At 36.5% G+C, this 22,336-nt stretch overlaps 1 protein-coding gene across 1 annotated transcript in view; it reads right to left on the minus strand.

Annotated features, from left to right (window-relative positions):
- CUNH10orf11 (chromosome unknown C10orf11 homolog) overlaps window positions 1-22,336 on the minus strand; it is a 341,942-nt gene that overhangs the window by 208,887 nt on the left and 110,719 nt on the right. The window lies entirely within an intron of this gene.

Consider the following 22,336-nt stretch of genomic DNA (forward strand, 5'->3'; position numbering starts at 1 on the left):
GCTTTAACTTTTTATCACAGCAACTCAACCTGGAAAGGATGCAGTAGACAACTGCATGTAAAAATTGAGAAATCTTTTCATACACTATTGGTGCAGGAAAGTAACTTCCGTACTGACCAAGAGTTCCGTATTTGAGTACAATAAAATGCCTGGTGTTTGCTTGACAGAAACGGGTGATTCTATTGAAACTAGACAGGTTGCAATAAAACATTTGAGCTACCAATTGCTGACTGCTTACTTCTACATTCCAACCACAAAATGTTGGTACCTTGATAGTCATTAACCACTTCTAATGCCTCAATGAATCAGCCATGCTGCGACAAAAAGTGAAAACCACCACTTTGTTTCCCTATAAATGTAGATTGCAATACCCAAGACAGAAATAAACTAAGCGGTGCTGCTGGCCTGCGCTTCTGAAAATTAAGTACTTCTGAGATGACTGAAAGTTCCTGCAACCTGTATTTCAGCTAGGCTATCGCACTTCTCTTTCCACGTTACAAAAGACTTCTGGGTTTTTGCAGTTTTGATATTTGTCAGTGGGGTTTTCCAGTATAGCTAGATCTTTTTCAAAGAAAAATTCTTGTTTTGAATTAGTCCAGGGAGTGATTAACCTTCAGTCTTTTGGAGTGATATTTCAACCAAAGAATATGAAAAATATATACAGTGAAGGCCCTGCCAACAGCAGCACAAGGGATACTATGTTCTCAAGACCAAGTGCAAAAAAACCAAAAGAAATATGAGGACTGAGCTGCCTGGGGACTTAAAGAAGCATCCCTACCCCAGATCTGGACTGAGTTACATGGGAGTGAAGATCTCGTAACACCTTTTCAGTGGCTAAAGAAGCCTGTCCTGCCCATCTGACTCACAATAAAAACAGCCTCAGTGTAGTAGACAATATTCCACACCTCAGGCTACAGATTATTTCTGATTTATAAAATTTCTCCTGGATACGGCACATGAGACAATACCAGTACTTCATAGTAATATAAAAGAGATCTGTTTAATAAATATCACATTATCTGCAGGCATTTTTAAGAAGATGCACATTATGTTTGTAAAAGCTATATAGAACATAAGATTAAGCAATGTATTTTGTTAAGTTGACAACAAATTCCATTTTAATAAGTCATACTACATAGGAGCCATTGGTATTATTGGTATTATTGGATTGTACATATTTTAGTATTCCTGGCAGTGAGGAAGCAATACACTTTTTTTTTTTCTTTAAGGGTGAAGGAGGACACTAAGCACGTTCTAAAGCTTAGAACTTTAATTAGAAACAAAATTGACTTTTATAAGACTTGAGAATGCAGATATTGTTCACAGAAGTAGGTATACATGAGGTCTGTACAGGAATAACCCTTACAAATGCAGAAAGTGAGCAGAAGCAACTTGGTGTGTTTATCGACCTCTATTCCCTTTCTCTGTGTCCAAACTTTCATTAATGTGAATATAAATGCATTGTTCTAAATGCAAAATGCAGAAGATATGAAAATTAAGGATATCACACCTCGTCTACAGTGCATAGTTAGGCTCTAACTTACCCTCAAGTTAGATTTACTCCTGAGCAGCAAATTTTATTTTTATACTTTAATGCACAAAAGTTGTTAGGCATAGACCATGCAGTATTCAAACATACATCAATATAGTATACTGTGGTTCTACTGTACAATAATATAGATCCAGACAAGTCTAGCCTTATCATGATTTATTTTTCTTTAAAAAAAAAAAAAAATTCTCCCTCTGAGCATAACTAATTGTGATTACACTGCAAAGGCAAGAGGTGACTTTCTCCAAAGTTAAATAAATAGTTTTGTAGGCTGCAACTATAAAAACATAATATCTCTATGAAAACATATGTTGGCCCTAGAAACTGTACTAGGACCTTTACCCAGTGCTCGTTTAAAAAAAAAGAACAGCAAAAACTTTGTGTATTTCAATAACTGTTCAATCGCTTATTTATGGATTCCCCCGAATTTAGCATTTTGTCTACTCCTTTACAGATATTAACACAGTCTTGTGATACATGTAATATATTGCCCACGTTTTGGAGAATTAACCCAGAGAAGAGAGAGGGCTGACATTAACAAGTCCACAGGTTTAGATCATTTCAATCCTTGGCCTAATGTGAAATAAGATATTACTGGATTTTTAAAGGTACTGAGTATCCATAATTCCATGTAGTTCATGAAAGATGCAGATGCACAAAGAAAGAGAAATAACCCTACATATCTCAAAGTCAGGTAGCCAAAAAATAACTCACCAAAATTAGCAGACACTTTAAAATGTAGGCCTCAGTGATTTGACTCTAATTAAATGGAAGTTGAAGTCAGAGCCAGGATTAGAAGCCACAGGGGATCCTTTGATCTCAGTTTCTCAGACTAGGCTGCTTTTTGCACTACCGCACTTTCCCTTCACTTCAGCAACTCTTATGCTGCTGCTTTAGCAGAAGAGCCAAATCAACTACAGGCATGTGGCTGGGAAGGAATTTTTGGCATCTCTACAAACATCCACAAACGGCACTATCTTCAACAGATGAAGACTGATATTTCCAAAGTCACAAGTCCTCCTAAAGCTTTGGTCCACTGGACCCTCGTAGTCCATGTTTTTCTGAGTATTTTATACAGGTCAAGCATACTTCAAATTGTTTACAAACACATAGTGGCACATCCGAAATATATGCAATATGGCATTGCAGAAGACAATAAATAAAACCTTAAAAAGCTGACAATATACAGTTACTACAAAGCTAACACTCTATATAAATATACTTGGAGGGCATTTCATACTCTGCCTTTATAAATAATCTTTTCTCCTTCTGCCACAAAGCCCTTTTCCAAAATTAGCAGAGACATTAGGCTCCCGAGAAATAGCACGAGGAACTTCAGATATGCTTTTTGATAATTTTGAAGGGAGGCGTGTAAAAGTAGTCTTTAATGATCTCACAGCAAAAAGGATTCATATTTTGTCTTCATACGCCAAAAAATAAACATGCAAAAATAGAAAATTTTTACTAAAAAGAATTTGTCAGAGAAATATAAATGGGTTGTCAGGGAACTGTAACATAGTAATACATACAAAATTTAGCAGAAAGTTTACACTTGCTATGAAGGCCCCAGTCCAGTGTCTGGCACATTTTGTGTCACCTCCACTATAAGAAATTGAAAATGGAGCTTCACTGAGCAGACAGGGCTACATGCGAGTCCTGTGGCAGCACAGAATCGGTGCAGATGTCCCCAGACCACCTGCTTTCCAAAAAAAGTGCAACTGTAAAAGCGGGCTGAAGAGAAGGCTTTCAGGCACCTTAGCTCTCCCCATACCTGAAAGCAGATGTAATTTAAAACCTAATTTGGCAGCTCTAAACCACACAGGAGCATCTTATTGTGTTACAATAGGCCCAGAATTATTCACTGCGTCTCTCCACCGCTGTCAAAGATCATGAAGGCTATTTTTAAAAGTTGTCTTTTTTAAAAAGTGTAAGCATTATTCTCAATCTACTAATATATGTGAACCTTAGTACCTAATAATCACCTAATTAAATTATTTTCTGAGCACATTTTGTTTTCCACATAAAGATAAAGTTGGTTTTGAAGCTACTGAACAACGTATACAAAGACTGAACAACGTGTATTAAGTTGTAAGCTATTCACTTTGGAATGGATCTGTACAGAGATTTCAAAGAACAACTCCCAGATTTTCAAACCATTACTACATGATATGGACTATTCAAGAAGATCTTTTCTCAGTGGACAGAGATCTAACAATGAATTAGTGCTCTTTATTTTCTTTATTATGGAAATCTCATTTTAGTGCAATTACTATAACTTGCTAGGAACATACAAGAGTGACTAACAGCACATTTAATTTACAAGATTTTTCTGCTGTTTATTGTGCTGTATATTCTATACATACAGTTCTGAAAAACATCAACAGATTTCCCTCTCAAGAAGCACATTAGACAGTCAACATTCTTTTTTCATAACTTAAAAAAGATATCTTTTAAAGACATAGGAAAGACTAAACACTTTGAGTGCCAATTTTTGCTAGCATTGCAACTTCTACTGTCCTAAGCAGTAGAAGCAGTATCTTAAGTTCAAGAAATGTGTAATTGCTTTTTTTGTGAACATTATTGACTGTCCAGCTTCCAAAAATTTTGTTGCACATACAGGTGACAACAGCATTTTTTCAGATCAAAAACATTTGACAATGTCAGTAACTTTTTATGCAGTTTAAACGGAGAGGAACACACACAGAGAATACTCATGTGTACTTTTGTAGACATGCTTTACACTGTTTGCTTACTGTATATGACACTTAGAAAACACCCCGAAAACTCAGTAACAGCTGCATTTGCAGATTTAGGTTATACAAATAAAAAAAATGCTATTCAGATGCAAAATAATTTGACTTCTGCCTTTAAACATTTAGAGATGTCTTCTCTCGCAGAAGGCTAAGTCAAAGCTCAACTAGCTAATCCTGTGGAGGTCAACTTGTTTAAATCTGTCCTAGCTCCACTTTCTGACAATCTGTACTGTAAATCTCTCATTAACCAAATGATACTCAGTTTGAAATATTAATATCATGGTCATGAAAAGGGCAACAAAAATTAAGATAATGCTAGCCTGCTGTGTCCTTTTCTCTGGAGCATAAGCTGTTGCCATGGTTTCGGTGATTTCAACTAAATATCCTTAAGAGAGTGACCATTGTATCAAATGAAATGCCTTAAAACTGCTTCCAACCAGCCCAGGCCATTTGCTAATTATGTGTATTTTCCTTATTCAAAATGAAGAACATGAGTCTAAATGGTATTGAAAGCTCTGCCAAAAACATACAGTAATAAAATGCAAAATGCCTGACGCAACAGGCACGGACATTCTCCACAGCCAGTGGTACATGGGCTTATGATATAAGATGGCTGTAGCCATCATTAGCCAGGGAAATTTATTCAGTCAACCAACATAGAAAGAGGGAGTCACCTTACAATCATTCTGTTTGGAATAAAGAGCAAAAAGGAGAATGTATCAATGTCTCCTGGCTTGTTTTGGGTTGGGCTTGTTTTTGCCATCACTTTTAAAGACACTCTTACTATCAAGGGTCACCTCTCTGAAAATTGACCTCTTTAGAGAGAGGTTTTCTTGACTTTGACAGCGATACAAAGAAAGGAACGTTGCCTGAGAGAGAAAGAGAGAAACCGCAATAAGCAGAGTTTAAATCTGGTATTCTAACAGTTGTATTTAACAGTAAGAAATAAACTGGGGAATAAAAAAACCCAAAACAACAGAAAATGCTCTGATAGGGCCAGCGTTCATTAGAACACGCTAGTTGGTGTCTAATGAAACAAATTTTGTAGAGCGTTTTAGCACTTTACACAAGCACATTTCTAATTACACTTTGGATGTTCATTCTGGGATGCACCATAGCCCTTACAAAGCCCTTACTTACTTTTGAATGACATAAGAGCTGAGAAAAAGCAGTAGTTTTGCTTATTATGTGAGACAGTATTTTTAAAATACTAACTGGTGGGCAAAATATATTGCTATGAGTAGTAGTAAGCCTTATGTTCATGGAGACAGAATAGAATTTTAAGAAGAGAAGCCAGACCTTGGAAAGATATTAGGACTGGTAAGCTGCTTTTCTGGATTTAGTTAAAATTTCATCGGCGCTGTGGGTAACATTTCTAGTTTTGTAGCTGAGTTTTCAAACAATGAAATGTTCTTGTTTCACACAAGTCAAGGAGCTAAATCACTTATAAAACTCTTAACAAAAATAAGTGTTTTGAGTCAATGTTGCTCCAGGTAACACTCTCTGATTTGGGACTAAAAATAAAATCATTCATTCAGAATGTAAGTGGGGAAAAAAGCAAGCTCTGCAGAGTTTTCAAAAATGCTTCTTCCTTTTGGGTTTGAAGCTAAGCTCACTATTTATAAGAAACCTTGGCAGAACATAAAAATTTGAAACAACACAGTTGCAAAGAGTGTCAGTTCTTCACCTTGTGTAAAATGATAAGTCTTTCACTACAAAGACATTGGCAAGTTATTAAAGCTGTTTAGTACTCAATCGCACAAGACTTTTTGAGCCATGTGAAAGGTTCTTAGCATAAAGTTCCCTAAATTTGATAAGAAACAAAATTGCTCGGCACTTAACTGAAACTGGCCAATGAATGGTTTCAATACTCAACTCAGGAATTTGGGAAAGACACAGTGAAGTCAAGGAAAATTCATTTGAATAGGCTTTAAATCAGAACAGGAGTCAAAAGGATAGATGACTAAACTTGATTAATTTCTTCATTTCTATGCAACTAACAGTACTAAACAGTCTCCTTGCTAATATTTAAACCTAAATGAGTGACTTATTCTGTGTGTGATCCCCAGGAGATTAATCAAGAAAACAATAGAAGAATTGAAAACAGTCATCTATCCTACAATCTTATCAGAAGTTATAAATTTACAAAACTTTCACATTATGCCCATACTACAGTAAAGAAGGCTTTACAAAAGGATCCGATCAGACTCTCCCAAGTTAGAATGGTGGCTCCACATCACTTTAGTGTCTTAATGTGCCCTATCATATCCAAGCAAGCAGCTATGTACAGTTTTCCTCATTTATTCCTATGAATTAGTGTCTGTGATTTTATCTACAATTTCTCCTTTGTGCACGCAAGTGTGTGTGTTGTCATGCCCCAAGCAGTTCTGTGGAGTTCTCAGGGTTGAAGCAGCTCTTTTATTGTAATCAGTTTTCATTACAGTCCTTTGATCTCTCTCCATTCTTTGTATACAACACTTCATCACCTTTATTTTCTGTCATAATTGCATGTGAAAGATTTCTCCTTTGATAGACCCTGAATGCCAAATCAGTATCGAAAAGAGTGTTGAAAAGTGTCATGTGCTCTGTCTGCTTTAGAAGGCATCCCATACACCTGTGGAAGACAAACAATTTTTCAGTGATATGACATATCTATCATCCGTCCACAGGATATGAGCTGTTCTGTCTGCTTAATAGCAAGGGGCTATGCATAGCAAAATAGTAACTGCTGAAAGAAATGTGTAGCACATCGCAAACTGTCTGGCAGCCCTCCCTAAGCCTCATCTCATTCTGGCCTGCTGATAATTCACAGACTGTGTTCCCGTGCGCTCATCACTCCAGCAGTAAGAGTGGCTAGATGGGGCCCCCTGTCTCTGCTCCCTGTCACACTGTCATTCAGGTGTGTCTGTCTGCCATCACCTGCTGACAGAGCCACATGCGTCTCAATTACAGAACAGGCCTCCATTCGCACTGCTGATGAAGATGTTCAATCTGTACTGGCTAATAGCATTCTCCCTTAAAGATGTGTCTTTTGGGGCTTGTGAAAACAGACACCAGGTGAAGTCTGTTGGCTGCTACAAATAATATTTCTCACCATAGTTTTGGTAACAAATTATCAGCGGCCAGTCCTTTTCTCTACAATTCCTAGCCCCTGCCATTCCCTGCGATGGTAAAATACAGTGAAGGGGTATAAAGATTCTTTTTCCCCTCTCTACTTCAGTGTGAGGACAAGTGACTAAGCAGCAAAACTGGAAAGCCTGATATGATACAATGTCAGAGTAATTTATTCCTCCTTTATATTATGAACTCCATTTTTATAGTCGAATGTTTTTAACACTGCCAACACAGTAGTGATGACATCTGTATTCAGCTTATTGGGAAAAAAAAAAGGGTACAAGGAGGGAAAATTGTTGGAAGATGATAATGTTAGATATATTATTGTTATGTACGTACCCCATATAACCAGGGAGGGTAACACTAAGTGGTGTTTGACCAGCAATGATACATGAATTATTATTGTCCATATGCCAGATTTTCCTTTTCGTGTTTTAGATTCCTCTGGGATTCATGTTTTAATACCTATATGTGCATCAGGAAGCATCATGTTACAAGGACTTATATTTAGAAGTGATCTCTGCACTAGGATTATGCAGAATGTGAAAAAATAAATATACAACCACACTCTGTGGGACCAAGACTTAGAAGAACAGTATAACATTAATGTTATTACAGCTACCATTACTAATAGTAGTAGTAGTAAGGTGTTATGCAGTTTCTAAGTGCTCAGGATAAAATGTGAGGTTTCATTCTCATACAAGGTAGGTTATTAGGTAAGATCTTTCATGAATCTATGAAATACTCTGTAGCATGTAAGCAGAAATTATTTGTATGCTGTCTTGGCTAAAAACCCAGGAATGAGAGATGAGCACTATGGAAAGAAAGGAATTCGCAAGCAGCAGTTTCTATTGTTAGGAAAGTTAAGCCTAGATGTCTTAAAGTACAAAAAAATAATTTTTTTTTTTTTTTTAAATCACAATTGTATATTGTGATGATAATATCAGGCTGCAAAACCTAATAAGTAAGTTGCTAGTTTTGCTGAGGTTCTCAGTTACCATTTACCAGTTTCCATTTGGAGTAACATGTACCTGCTTCAGAGACCTGAAGCAACTAATATCCACTTCTTTATAGAGCGCATATAGAAAAATAGGAATCCTGTCTGGAGTCCTCACTCTGTCCCACCTTAAGATCTAGACATTTGCCCTTTTCTCTGGTAACTGCAAGCAAGTTAAGCCAATAATTTGTTCTGAAAAATACCAAATTTACAGACATAATCTTAGCTCACATAAAACCTTTTAAAAAGTAGATTCTTCTGCTGTGCAGCTCAACACACCTATTACATTTTCCATCTTTCTCTCTATAATTAAAAAGTACTATATTCAATGCTTTTCAGACCTACCCGTTACTCCTCTTGACCAATAGTACTTTTCTCCTTCCGTCCTGACCAAAAACTTCCCTTAAATAGGGAATTGTCTTCAGTTCTAGAAATGCAATTTCATTCAACAGGCTTTAAAATCAATAGTGCTTCATGATTAAATCCAGATCCACATATTGGAACTTTACAGTAAAATTAAAGTAACTGGTATTAATATTAAATGAAATTAATGCAATATTTTTACTTTTGCACAGATGGATACATTTTTGTCCAGATTTCTCCATTTCCCAGCACTCACAAATGATAAATGAGATCTATAGCATTTAAACTAAACAGCTCACTTCTCTGACATCACATACTGGAATTAAAAATTATAATATCCATCAACAAGCAGCCCAACACAAGTAACAAATATTGAAAATAAAGCTACAATTATCTTTCTCTGACAGTATTACAAGGACACATAGATCTACCCGCCACGTATGTACAAATAACAGAGTCCTCGATACTTATATCAGGGTACCACTTCGCACGTGTTCAGTTCTACTCCTCTATCAACAATCTCATTTATGCACTTTTCCTAAACATGAACAAACTGATTGAATGAAAGAATAATTACCAAAAACTAGAGCATACTGATGCCTAGGTTATGCCTCCTTGAACTCAGATGAGTTACTTGCATAAACTCCTTCTAGATGATGACCCTTAAAACACTGGGAAGCAAGATTATTATTCAACAGCAAGGAATATTTGCAAGACTGAATACGGAAAATGAAACTCAAGGACAGTCATGTAGTTCCTGCCTGGATTTAATCTTTTCAAGATTCAAGATATTAAATTAAGCTCAAGAGCATCCATATACAACTAGCAGAAATGAATAATTATATTTGGGTGTGACAAGTGAAAGAGGAAAGTAAATCTAGTTCTCTCTCCCCCTTTTTTAATTTTTAAAAAGGCATGGTTTGTGACCTCAGCTCAACAAATAAGAAATCTTAAGGCTGAAATTACTTTGTAGTTAGATTTCTTGCTTCTTTACTTCTTCCCCGACCCAATGTGGGCATAAATGGTGACCTGCTAATTTGTTTTGTACTCAGTCCTATTCCTAGTGTTGTCAAAGATAACTGGGCTAAACACTCAGGCAAATAAAAATAAAAATATCCATACCATAAAGGCAAAGTCACAGTAACAGGCTGTGTGGCTGCCTGAATTGTGAAGGAATGCAAAGAAGTAAAGATTTACGTGTATGGAAAAGACATTATATCCCAGCTGGCAACCTTTGTGCATAGATACAATTCACTCTGTGCAGTTCTGCAAATTTTGAAAATAGCTTAACTTAAAAAAAAAAAAAAAAAAAAATTACACAGGGAAGGAAAGGAAACCCTTAAGTAAGGTCAATGCTTAGGGCCCTTCTACCTCATAAAGTAGGATTAGACTCAGTAAGAACCAGAAGAGGAAAAAGCTTTTCAAAGAAAAGGAAACTTATAATTTCTCTGTCATTGTTTATTCATTTAAATGGAAATACCTGAGACTTAGACAGAATCTCCCTTTTATATTTATTACACAGGGAAGGAAAGGAAACCCTTAAGTAAGGTCAATGCTTAGGGCCCTTCTACCTCATAAAGTAGGATTAGACTCAGTAAGAACCAGAAGAGGAAAAAGCTTTTCAAAGAAAAGGAAACTTATAATTTCTCTGTCATTGTTTATTCATTTAAATGGAAATACCTGAGACTTAGACAGAATCTCCCTTTTATATTTCTCCAATTAATCTTCTAATACATACTCGCTTTTTAGAGCCAAACATTTGAGAAGTGTCTCGATTTTCCTTGTTTTTTCCCCCATATCTCACACGTGTGTCTGTTTCTATCTCAACAGTTTCTCAAGACTGGAAGATGAACCTCCATTTTCTTGATAGTCTAGCCCAGACTAGTGTCTTTAAGGCACAAAAGCTTCTGACTATACCTTCTAGTAACACTAAAGCACCAAAGAAAGACCTAACAGTTCCTAGTTTTGATCTCTGTAAGCTATTTTTATATCAGAAAGTATTACAGAAAAAGCAACTGTCAGCAATATTTATAACAGCAATTGGGAAGATTTACTATTTTACATAAAATTATTGTTTAGTCATATTAATTACACAGAAGTGTAATAAAAAACAGTTCTAGACTTTTAAAAGTTAAGAGCTGAGCAGACAAGACAAAAAAGGAGAAAGAAAACAGAGGTAGACAGTGATTAAATCATTTGCCCAAGGCTACGTAACAGGTCAAAGGCAGAAATGTGGACTGGAAACAATTCCCCTAGCTTTCCAACAGTTCCTGAACACCAGACTATTCTGAGTTTTTAAGTCTGACATAAAAAAGCTCTCCAATGAAAAATTAGTATTAACCTCATTGCCAAAAATCTATGGAACTCCTAATCCTGGCACTTTGCAATTATTTTAAATACTCTGCGTGCACATGTGTGCGCATGCAGCTGTAATCTGGTGCCTCTTGGCTAATCATGGGTGTTGCCTCACACTTGCATAGGATGAGAGAACTGTAAAGCAAAGCTGATCAAAACTGTCACCCTTGGGTCACAGGCGTCGACACTCTTGATTATGCCAGAGGATGCCCTGGGTGCATCTGCTGACATTCTGTAAATCATTGTTAGTTATTTTTTAAAAACACTTCATAAATAATTTTAACATGAAAAATGTTCTCTATGAGAGAAACACTTCAGAAAGAAGGTGACATATTAGAATGATTGCATTTTTTACAAAATATATTCACCACAGCACCAAGTATTCAGTGTGATGTAACTTGAGTTATGGACTCATCTCTCTCAGTGTACAGAAATGCCAATATTGTGTAGTGGTGTTGATGCAATAAACGCAACTAAGAAAATGCAGTCTATAAGAAATGTAGGGATCCATAACTGCATAGCACATTTAAATGAATAAGCATAATAAAGCTGTGAATAGAGACTTCCGCTACCTTGACTCAAAAGCAAACCCAGCAGAGACGTCAGTAGAACAGAACAATGTGTAAAAAACCTCAGTATCACATACTGCTCCTTCAACTCAATGTTCATGGTCATTTTCATCTATTATATTATTACAGCTTTTCTCTACCTGAGAAGATCAGATCTGCATTTGACCGTCTCCACATTCCTTACAATCAAATCCCAGCATCTTCTGGTGCCAGAAGTCCAGCAGCATTTCACGAGAGCCTTCTAGCTGTTAAAATAGTGTATACTTCCATAAGATTGTTATCAACAAACATCTTCTGGTAACCGACATCCAGAGGGGAAGAAAAAAAAAAATGTGTAAGATTATTTCAAACTGTTACTAACAGCTCTCTGTTAATGAATCAAGTTATCACAAAGTTGGTATGATCTCATCTAAGAGATTGCCTGTGCATGCCATAGGCTGAGGTACTGCATATTTATGTATTCAGGTTAGATGAATTAATTGTATTTACCTCTCTGTGCAGAGATTTTATCTCTTACTTTTAGTATATTAAAATATCAAAGACTGTAACCTCATTTTTGTTATTGGGCTGCTGACAGTCTACCTGAAAGACAGGCCCAGTCTTGTATAAACTATATTCAAAACCTCAATGGAAAGTCAATAAACTTTGCTTTCTTGCAGCAGGAGACTTACCTACCTGAAGACCAGTTTGATTCATCATGCCAGGAAAACTTCCTTAAATAAAAATTCTTATTTTCAGGAGACTGTAACCTCATTTTTGTTATTGGGCTGCTGACAGTCTACCTGAAAGACAGGCCCAGTCTTGTATAAACTATATTCAAAACCTCAATGGAAAGTCAATAAACTTTGCTTTCTTGCAGCAGGAGACTTACCTACCTGAAGACCAGTTTGATTCATCATGCCAGGAAAACTTCCTTAAATAAAAATTCTTATTTTCAGGACCTTGCTACTCAAAATAGATATGAAATATACCAGCATTCAGGCTGCAAAATAGTAAGAATTTAAGTGCTGGAAGTTTACTCCAGAAAAGCAAATGTTCTTCCATAATACCATAGCAAAATTCATTTTGTTTAGCTCATTCAAGCTGACTTATAATTCAGGGAAGAGAGAGTTGTACCTAGTGCATGTGAAAACAAGAAAATAGCATGAGGTACAGAAGCAAACTTTGTTCTTTAAAAACAAACAAACAAAAAAACCCCCCCCCCCCCAACCCCCCACAACATTCTAAAGTGGTTTATTTTTAAATGTTAAAACCTATTCAGTTACACAGCACAGAAAACAAAGATATTTATGCAACACAGCCTACTGTATCACCATACTTTTTTTTAAAGAGAAAATTTTCCCACCACTCCCAATTTCATCCTAGGTAAGGATTCTCGGTATACAACACACCCATTTCCTAACTGAAACATGCAGAAAGCAAGCTGTAGCTATTGATCTACTGCTTTAGCTGGAGCCGTAATCTGCCTAAGTTAGCCAGAAGCAGACTGCCCTGTCATACCCTCACAATGTTATCGCTTGTTTGAAATTTTTTGAAAGACATTCAATTTGGCTATAACAATAGAATGAAGTAATAGGTTTATTCATTTATATACAGGCTTGAATAAGAGAGCATAACCTCTTCCTAGCTCTGCTATCAAAGACCTATCTCAGTGGGTATTATGCTTTATGTTCACTCAGTAGGATCTTTACTCACGCTGAGAGCCAGAAAAATGTCCGCTATGACACAAGCCACGAACGCTCAAACTCTGGTCAGTGGATCACTACTGGACCATATTCTTTCACCCACTGAAAGTATTAGCTGTAACTTCAGGCCTCACCTGTGTGTTATATTCATGATGATGAATCATGAACACACGGCTCCAGTCGCAACATCAGTCAATGGAAAAGTCACTTATACTTCCAAGTTAATAGAGCTGATTGCGACATTACTTAAATCCTGCAGTAATCTCTCTTCACCCACCTCACAGAGCAGCACTTCACTTTCAAGGCACAGAAAAACAGAAAATCTTGTTTCAAACCTATAGCAAGTGATGGAATTAGGCAGACGCTATAGTACAAACAAAATACAAATAAAGACGGTTACTGCACCAAAGATCTTGTGACATCTTCAGTTCCCTCAAACAGCTAGAACATACACCTTTTCTAAATGTTACCTTTTCAAAGAAGTCTTTCCAGAATAGTTGTGCTGATATCATGAAATCAGGACTGAGAAGGAAGAGCGTCAGAAAGACTTTGGATAAGCAAGAAAGGTGTGATCAGTGCCAGTGTTTCAAAAAAACAAAGATCAAACTTCTAATTTCAGGACAACCTTATAAATAGAAGGGAGCTGGAAAGAAAACGCTAAAGACTCTCACATCGTAAGAAATCAAAACAAAAAACACATTCCAAGACTTGTGTATACAGAATACTAATAAAGACAGGAATGGGACCTTTAAAGAGAAGAGGAACTGCCTCCAACTAAATAGCAGCAATTTAAATCCCTGCTTTTGCCTGATAAGGTACAAACTATCCAGCTAAGCTGTCCAGAGATGAAACTAAAAAACCTGACACTGGCAGACTCTCTGGTTTTAACAGAGCTTCTTCATTAATTATCTAGACATTGGCACTGCTACTGTGAACTCCCAACTACACAGAGCAAGAAAAACTCATTTGGCCACAAGCACTTGAAGGTTAAAAAAAAAAAGAAAAAAGCTGCATTTCACTGGATGCAGCATTTGTATGCTTATCTACGGGTTTTTAATGTCACTTTACAGTTAATAATTAGCCCTCCTCTGGCCTGCACAAAGAATGCCACTGAGACAAAGGGAAACGTTAAGTGTGTTAGCTATACTTGCCACTGGTATAAATAGTCAAAGGGATGATTAATGAATGAGGGGGAGAATTAAACAGAGCAGTGAACAAAGACAAAGCCCGTTTGCTTGGCTGCCCACAAACCAAGACAAGCTGCATCCATAAAGAAACTACAGAAAGTGACAAACAAAAAATCAGCTTAATAGACAGCTCATGAAGACTTTATTTAACCCCACATTATGACAGCCTCAGCACTTTATTAACACTCTGACATGTTAAGATGCCAGGGTCATTTGAGGCTAAAACACACATTTGTTGGGGGGAAAGGCGGAGAAAAAAAAAACGCACATTTTTGTGCCACAGAAAGAAAAACAGAGAAGGCCCAAATAACTTAAACAACACCCTTCAGTTCTCCTTTGTGGAGCATGCCAAAATCGACATTTTTAAAGAGTTGTTTAGAGATGTCAAACAAAGCAGATGAAGCACTAACACAAGCGGCCCAGGAGAAGTAGCTTGACAGGCCTTATCCTTCTCTTCAAATGGCTACATTTTAGACAGACGCCTTTCAGATTAAAAAAAAACGTGGCGGCTTTTAAATTTAAAGCAAGTTATACTCGCTTTTTTCCCTTTAAATGAGCTAACGAACATTCCCAGCTACTCTCCACAGATTACTACAGATACCTAGTATCCTATATAAACATCTACGATTTCTGAATGAAAAACCCTGCAATGAAGTTGATAAACACAATATAGTCCAGCACCTTTATTGCTTAGGTCATTTTCAAACTTTGACTTAAACACAGACAAATTAAATATATGGTTTAATTTGAGTTGTCTTGCCTTTTCTTTTGTTAGGTAGAGATTTATTTATTTATTTATTTTTAAATAAAAGTAGTAACTTTCACAAATAGCCTGTTTCCCTTCATCAGCTGCCCAATGCACTGGACAAATCTAATAAGCCTCTAATAAAATGGGATATACAGCAAAGTACAGAAAATGTTAAGAAGAAAACCACAGCGAAAACTCTGCAACACATGAACAAGTGCTGTAACAAGATAGAGAAAAGAACTTCTTCTCCAACTTATAATGCCATAAGTGCATAACTGCATAAGTAATGCCGTAAGTAGCCACATATTCTAACAAGACAACACAGCATGCAAATATTTTGTTGTTACTGACAAATGAGAATAAAAACTTCCTCTTGTTGCTATAGATTCAATATTGTATATCCCTACAATGTCAAAAAAAATTCTTTACTCTTTCTGTATGGTTATACAACTTATTTATTAGATAAATACAACTGATCTACAGAGCTTTTTTTACTGAATTTTACATTTTTAGTAGACAGATCCTCTCAAATCATCACTAATATTCCTTTAAGCTTCCTGTCCATGCTTTTTTCGCCATACAATACCATCCTCTCATCCATCCTCCTACTGCATAGCTTCTTTTTGTATGCTTCACTGCTTGGTTTTCTCACTGCAATGTCTGTGAAAATAAGCTGGAGCAGAAAGCTATTCTATATTACTTAAATCCTTCTCTCTGCCATAATGCAACACACCCAAACCTGATACCTTTATGACTGGAAAAGAAAGCCCCTTCTAATAAACAAGCTTGATGATCTGAAAAGCGAACGTGCTCAAAACTTAAGGTGAGATCATGCACAAAAAACATTCCACATTTTCTGCTGAAGACCCTCATCTTCCTCTGCGAGAACAAACTTGTTCAGGCTTCTGCTTTCACTTCCATCAAATATATGCCATCTCTACAATATTTAAATCTTCTCCATCAACTGCATAATATCTCCTAAGTCACAAAGCAAAACTTTGCTTCAAACTCCATTCACAGAGAACTGTAACTCTGTTTTGAGAAGTGTCAGTATCAGATGTATTTTCAACAAATACGGCCATCCACAGTTATCAGGGCAACTTGTAGAGAAAGCAATGTAAATTTTCCATTTTGAAGGATTCATTTTTATTCCCAAACATTAGTAAAGTTAGGTCAAGTAATACAAGAACTACCACAATACAATTTGCACTTTCCCACTATGCATTCAAGATAGTGCTTTTTGAATACTCATAAGGAGCCCTAGAGAAAGATATTTAGTATCTGAAGTAAGCAGAGAAGCACATGACACCGGCCTCTTCCCTCCCATTTCTAAGGCACGGCGAAACTCCTTATACCAAAGCTGCTCTCACTTTGTGAGGAAACTTCAGATATTTGTTTATTGCAAAAAACTTCAGCCAGCAACTGAATCTGCATTGCTGAGTGCAGGTCATATGCTGACATTATCTGGACCAGCTTATACACTGCAATAACTTTTTGAATTTACCGAGGGCAATCAAAGGAGACTAAAGAGAACCCTCCCCTCACTATGCCCAAATTCTCCCGAGTTTCAACACTGTTTTTTTTATGTTATTTCCTGTATCAAAAAAAAAAAAATTGCAATCACATTTTGGACAGTTAGTCAGAACAATTATTTTCTTTAATATGTTATATTTTTAGAAATAATGCCAATTCCAAGTCAAATCTCCAGTTAAACTTGAGTAACTAACTGCTCTAGATTCCTTTGAAAGCTCTAGATGGATTATATATACTCTGAGCTAAAACCTCTCTTGGTATATATTGCAAAATACAGAATGTGCTATATAACAGAAACACTGTAGAATTTGCCTGAGCCTTCCAAGTTTCGAGTTCTTAGCCCAGATCTGATTGAATATCAAAGCTAGGCAGGTCTTATTTTAATGTATGATACCGTTCAGAAACAGTTTCTTCTCTTGCCCATTGCAATTTCTTTAAAAAGCTTTGATATAAAATTTGAAATGGGGGGGTGTGGTGGGGGTGTAAGGGTTCTTCTCCAGATGTCCTAAGAGGTGAGAGACAACTTAAGGAAGTGTTCTGTATCAGTTCTCACGCATGCCAACATACTGTTTTTACTTTAGGAATGCAATGAAAACTGATCATCTGAGTAACTAAGAGGTATCAACTTCAGTAGTGAAAGCCATATTTTCCTGGGGGACCAGCAGAAGGAGGGAAATAAGTAATCTCCCAGTGTTCAAGTGTGATGTCTACAGGTAACTGCCACATGCAATCGTATATCCACATCTAGGATGTGGAGGCATTTTTAGTGCCTTGTCTTTCTGCAACTGCCAATAAACTCACTGTTGATCTCCTGTACTGCCCTATCACTCATAGAATCGGAGAAGGTAGAGGCAGAGGAGACATATTAGGTCATCTAGTCCATATCTCTGCTAGTGGGTGAGATGTACTTAAATGAATAATGACTGGAAAAGCCTCTCTGGATTTTTCATGCTGTGACATCATTCTCACAGCAGTATCATTCTCTCACAGCTGAAGCTTTAAAAATGATAACCAAATGTGACACACACTCTAAGAGCGAATAAAATAAAGTGAAAACCAAGACATTTATGCCACATCTACACCGTCAAGCATTCAAATCTCTGGAACAACCAAAACCTTTTCTTAGCCACATACATTTATTCTTGTTAACTCAGGCATGCATCTCACAAATAGTGAGTCACAAGGGTAACAGACCTTGTGAGAAGAGTCACTGCGTCCAGTGAAGGGAGCTGTCTTGTTTTTAAGAAAAGTGCCCAAAGGATGTTGCTGCTAATTTACTCTACCACAATGCTCTCACCTATATGTGTGTGTACGCACATGTATGTACCCTTCTTAAAACAGCTAGGCAATACTAGTATCAAAGAATGCATACAAGCATTAATCCTCAGTACTTAAAATAGTTTTATATTATATGAGAATGTAGTTGAAAATAACAGGAAAAGTGAATAGAAATTTGTTTATTTAGCAATCCTTTAACGCTCACTATTGATCTATAATCTCCATTTTGAGTTTGCGAATAACAGAATAAGCAACTTGTATTAACTTGAGTCACTCCAAAGACAAAAAAAGACTAAGGCAAAGTAATAAGGTAATACAAGGCAAGTTCCATAAACCAAAATAAAAACACTGAACTTTCCTTTCCTTTTTTTCTGATGCACCACCTGCAAAGTAAACATTTCTTTAGAAAAGGTTTAATTTGAACTAACACCACATGCTTAGGAAAAGTGCATGTGCAAGGAAGAATTTATAGATTTAACACTGTTTTCTTGGTGGAGTCGTAATATCTCTTCACAGTTTTTAAATCCAATTAATTGGATTAATTGATGCTACTGATTTCATTATAAAGTTTAGTTCCACCTATGTCCCCTCCAACCCCTTGCACACTCCCAGCCTGCTTGCCTGGCAAAGAGAGAAAGCCTTGGTGCTGTGCAAGCACTGTTCAGCAACAGCCAAAACACCGGTGTGCTATCAACGCTGCTTCAGTCACAAATCCAAAAAAAACCTAACTCCTTCCCAGCCAGACCAAGCACAAGTTTATATACTTAAAGAAATTAGTCAGTCAGTTTATACAGCATAGCTGGCTCTTGAAAGGAAGGTATAGAAAACTGCTGGGGGATGGGAGGGAGAAATCAGTCACTTGAAACTCAGCAGACAAATAGTGACAGTATAGACTGGGCACAATATAGTGCCCAGATTAAATTTAAATCTGTCAAAGTCCAGTTACAATTTAAGACCTAAACAAGAAGCTGTATTCATAGCAGCTTATTTATTAGAAAAGACAGTAAGAATAAAGCACTTCTCCAAGTCCTTCAGCAAGGCTGAGCACTCATTTTTGAATTTATTTTAAATTCAGTTATGTACACCGAGCAATTTAAACATGCAAAGGAAAACATATTTTACATCATTATTTATCATTCCATAAAACAGAACAGTAGCCTATAAAATGATCTACTTCTCTATGCATCATTTTCATTCCACTTTGAATGTGCAATCCAATTTTTTTTATACTTTAGATTGGAAGGTTAAAACTGCTCTCCTTGCATGCATCACAATAAAGAGACAATGGATGCAGGATGCTGGGTTCTGCAACTCTCTAAAGTAGAAACTAGAGAGACTGAAAATGAGAATCAAATTAAAGAACTACTATACTGGCAGAAATACACTTCCTTCCATGAAAGTGATCATGCTAAATAAGGGCACCTATGTTCAATCCAAATTTTCTTGAAAGAACAGAGAAAAATGTCTCTCTTGACCAGCTAACAGAAAACAGTAGTCTGAATACATTTTTACTCATATTTCCAAAAAATGAAACAGAAAATGCTGTTTACATGCTCATTTTTCTCATGCATCATTCATTCAGACATCCTTTTTCCTTTGGTTTTTTTTTTTAACTGTTATTGATATACATGCAAAAATGATAAGCCATTTGCCTCTAAAGCTATATGGCAAAGGAGGATTGCTTTTATATATTATATTACACATCTATATATTAAAAAAAAAAAACTCTTCATTAGTTACAATGTGACCAAGCACAGCAGCACATTTTATTAGGAATTAGTGCATTTTGCTCCTGTGATTTTTTTGCTACTGGCTACTTCCAGAAATATATTCTAACCTGGCAACTTCAATTTTTTAGGAATATTCTATGGCCACAGGGCACTAATTGAGGTTCTTGGCCTGGAACTCGAAACTACATTTCAAATTCTGTTACATATTGGAAAATAAATGGGAGCTCAGGTTCTGAATTGCTGTGTCCACCATTTGCTCCAGGATTAAAAGGAAAAAAGGGAAGATGATTCCTCCCTTTCTCTACATAATAAGCTCAGCCTAGACGATGTGATGTTTGTCTCAGCCTATAGTTATTTCTTATGAAAAAAAAAAGGAACTTATTTATACAAATGCAAAGCCAAAACCAATCAGCAAAATTTCTGTCAGATTGGATATAACACTTATCACGCAACCACAGAATCCCAAGGAGACCGAAGGTATGCGTGAAAACTTCCTTCTAAAGGGTTAATGCTTACAAACCTAAATCAGGGTTAACCAAACAGGAATCCATTGGCTCACAGCTATGCAAGGGTCTGACATCACCAATCCCATCTTTCATTACAAGTTCTATTATGATTTCATTGTGTCCGCATTCTGCGTTTTGATGCCCTTGACAGAAAATACGCACAAAACAAGTAGAGTGAAGAAGCACTACACATCTGTTTCCTCTTCACATCAGCTTTACTGACCAGTAGACACTGGGCCAAAAGTGGGTGGGTTTATCTTTTCTTCCCTCTAAAGAGCATTGTAAAGAAGCTGGTATTACCTGCAGATTTCTTCAGACAGAAAGAAATAACTTCTTATCTTCAATATTAAGGAAGACATGGAAGCTAGAAGGGCCGTGGAAAGCTTAGTGTTTAAAGACAAAAGTTTAGGGGAAAAACTAGTGGAACATGGTGAAAGTAAGGACTTGTTATCAGAAAAGTTTAATAAAGGAAAAGCCAAAAAGAAAATGCCAAAAGGCCCTGTGATACTCACACAGTTATTTCAGGTCACCCTCCCTCCAGACTTTTTAGTAGGTAGCCATGGAAGTAGTTTGGATTTGGTTTGCTGTGGTGTCCACAGGACAGCTGTTGTCCCTTCAATAGCAATTCATTTTTCATTAATAAAAGAGATCTTAACAAAACTGTTGCAGTAGCAAGTAGCACTCATGAGATTCTTCATGAAGTAAAAAAGAAGGATTGTCAAATCATAGATCTATCTATATATCTACCCTAAAGTACAAGGTAGTAGAATCACTTAGGTACAGTTAGGTATCATTCTGATTTCTTTATGAAACAAAGAAGTTCCAAGGAGTTGTCATCAAACAAGCAGAAAGTCCACTCTTGCTTTCTGGCATCTGATGTCATTTGTTTTCAGCCGCAATCTAAGAAATTTAACAAGAGCAAGTGTCAAAAGATTTTTTTCTTTTTTCTTTTTTTTTTTTTTAAATATATTCCAGTGGCTGGTAGGGGTGACTAGCATTAAACCTGTACCTCACTTCCTTCCAAATTTTAACTGAAATATATACCATAGACTTCAAGGCAGAGGGTTACTTAACGGCAAAACTGAGATGCTGCTGACATCACTTCAGCAAACTTTAATGGTGCTACATGACAACTAGATCCATAAAGTAAAATAGCCTTTTTCTTTTCCCCAAGAAATGCATTTCTGAAATATAACAATTAATTCTGTGCCACTCTCACAGAGAAGGTACGGACTGCCCCAGACAGCAGGAAATTGCTCCCTGCTCAATCACAACATCTTGATTACCAGTCTAGTTCAACGCAGCTACAATTTTGGCTTTTTTAGCCTCCTTAATTTGTTTTCACGGTTTTTGTCTTCATTTGATCATTACTGTTATTTTTTCACTGAGATATCGACTTCTCTAATTTCTTCATGTCAATCTGTAGAAAGCTACAACATTTGAAAGAATGTAACCACCTCCTCTAGCTGGAAACTCAGAGTGGTTTAATAATCTTGTGTCTGTTAACAATGATGAGTATGGCTTCACAACCTACCATTACATTACCTCCACTATTTTTGGACATCAGTTGAATACTCAAGAATGCTGCATTTCTGTTGTATTGCCAGCTTTATCAGTACTACATTTCATCCAATAGCTCACCTAAAATAAATTAAGATCAGTAACAACTCTATTTGACACCATTTTAATACACATGGCTATTGGGACTGGAAAAGTGTGAGAAATGCTGGGGAAACACACCACCTTTTATAACAAGTATCTAATCAGCAGTTTTTTCACCTATCAACACAGTGAACTTCAAATAGATTTCCTGAGTAACTGGCAATCTTGTATCCTCTGAAACCAGGAGACAAAAAAAAAATTATCAAGACTCTAGTTCATCCAGTATGATGACTAAAGCATTTAAGATATCGCTGTAAATAAAATGTGTTGTTCCATTTTGATGCTTATTGAATGTATTAAGTTCTGG

This window comes from Aptenodytes forsteri, unplaced genomic scaffold (assembly GCF_000699145.1).
Source record: "Aptenodytes forsteri isolate BGI_AS27 unplaced genomic scaffold, ASM69914v1 Scaffold15, whole genome shotgun sequence".
NCBI classification, from domain to species: domain Eukaryota; kingdom Metazoa; phylum Chordata; class Aves; order Sphenisciformes; family Spheniscidae; genus Aptenodytes; species Aptenodytes forsteri.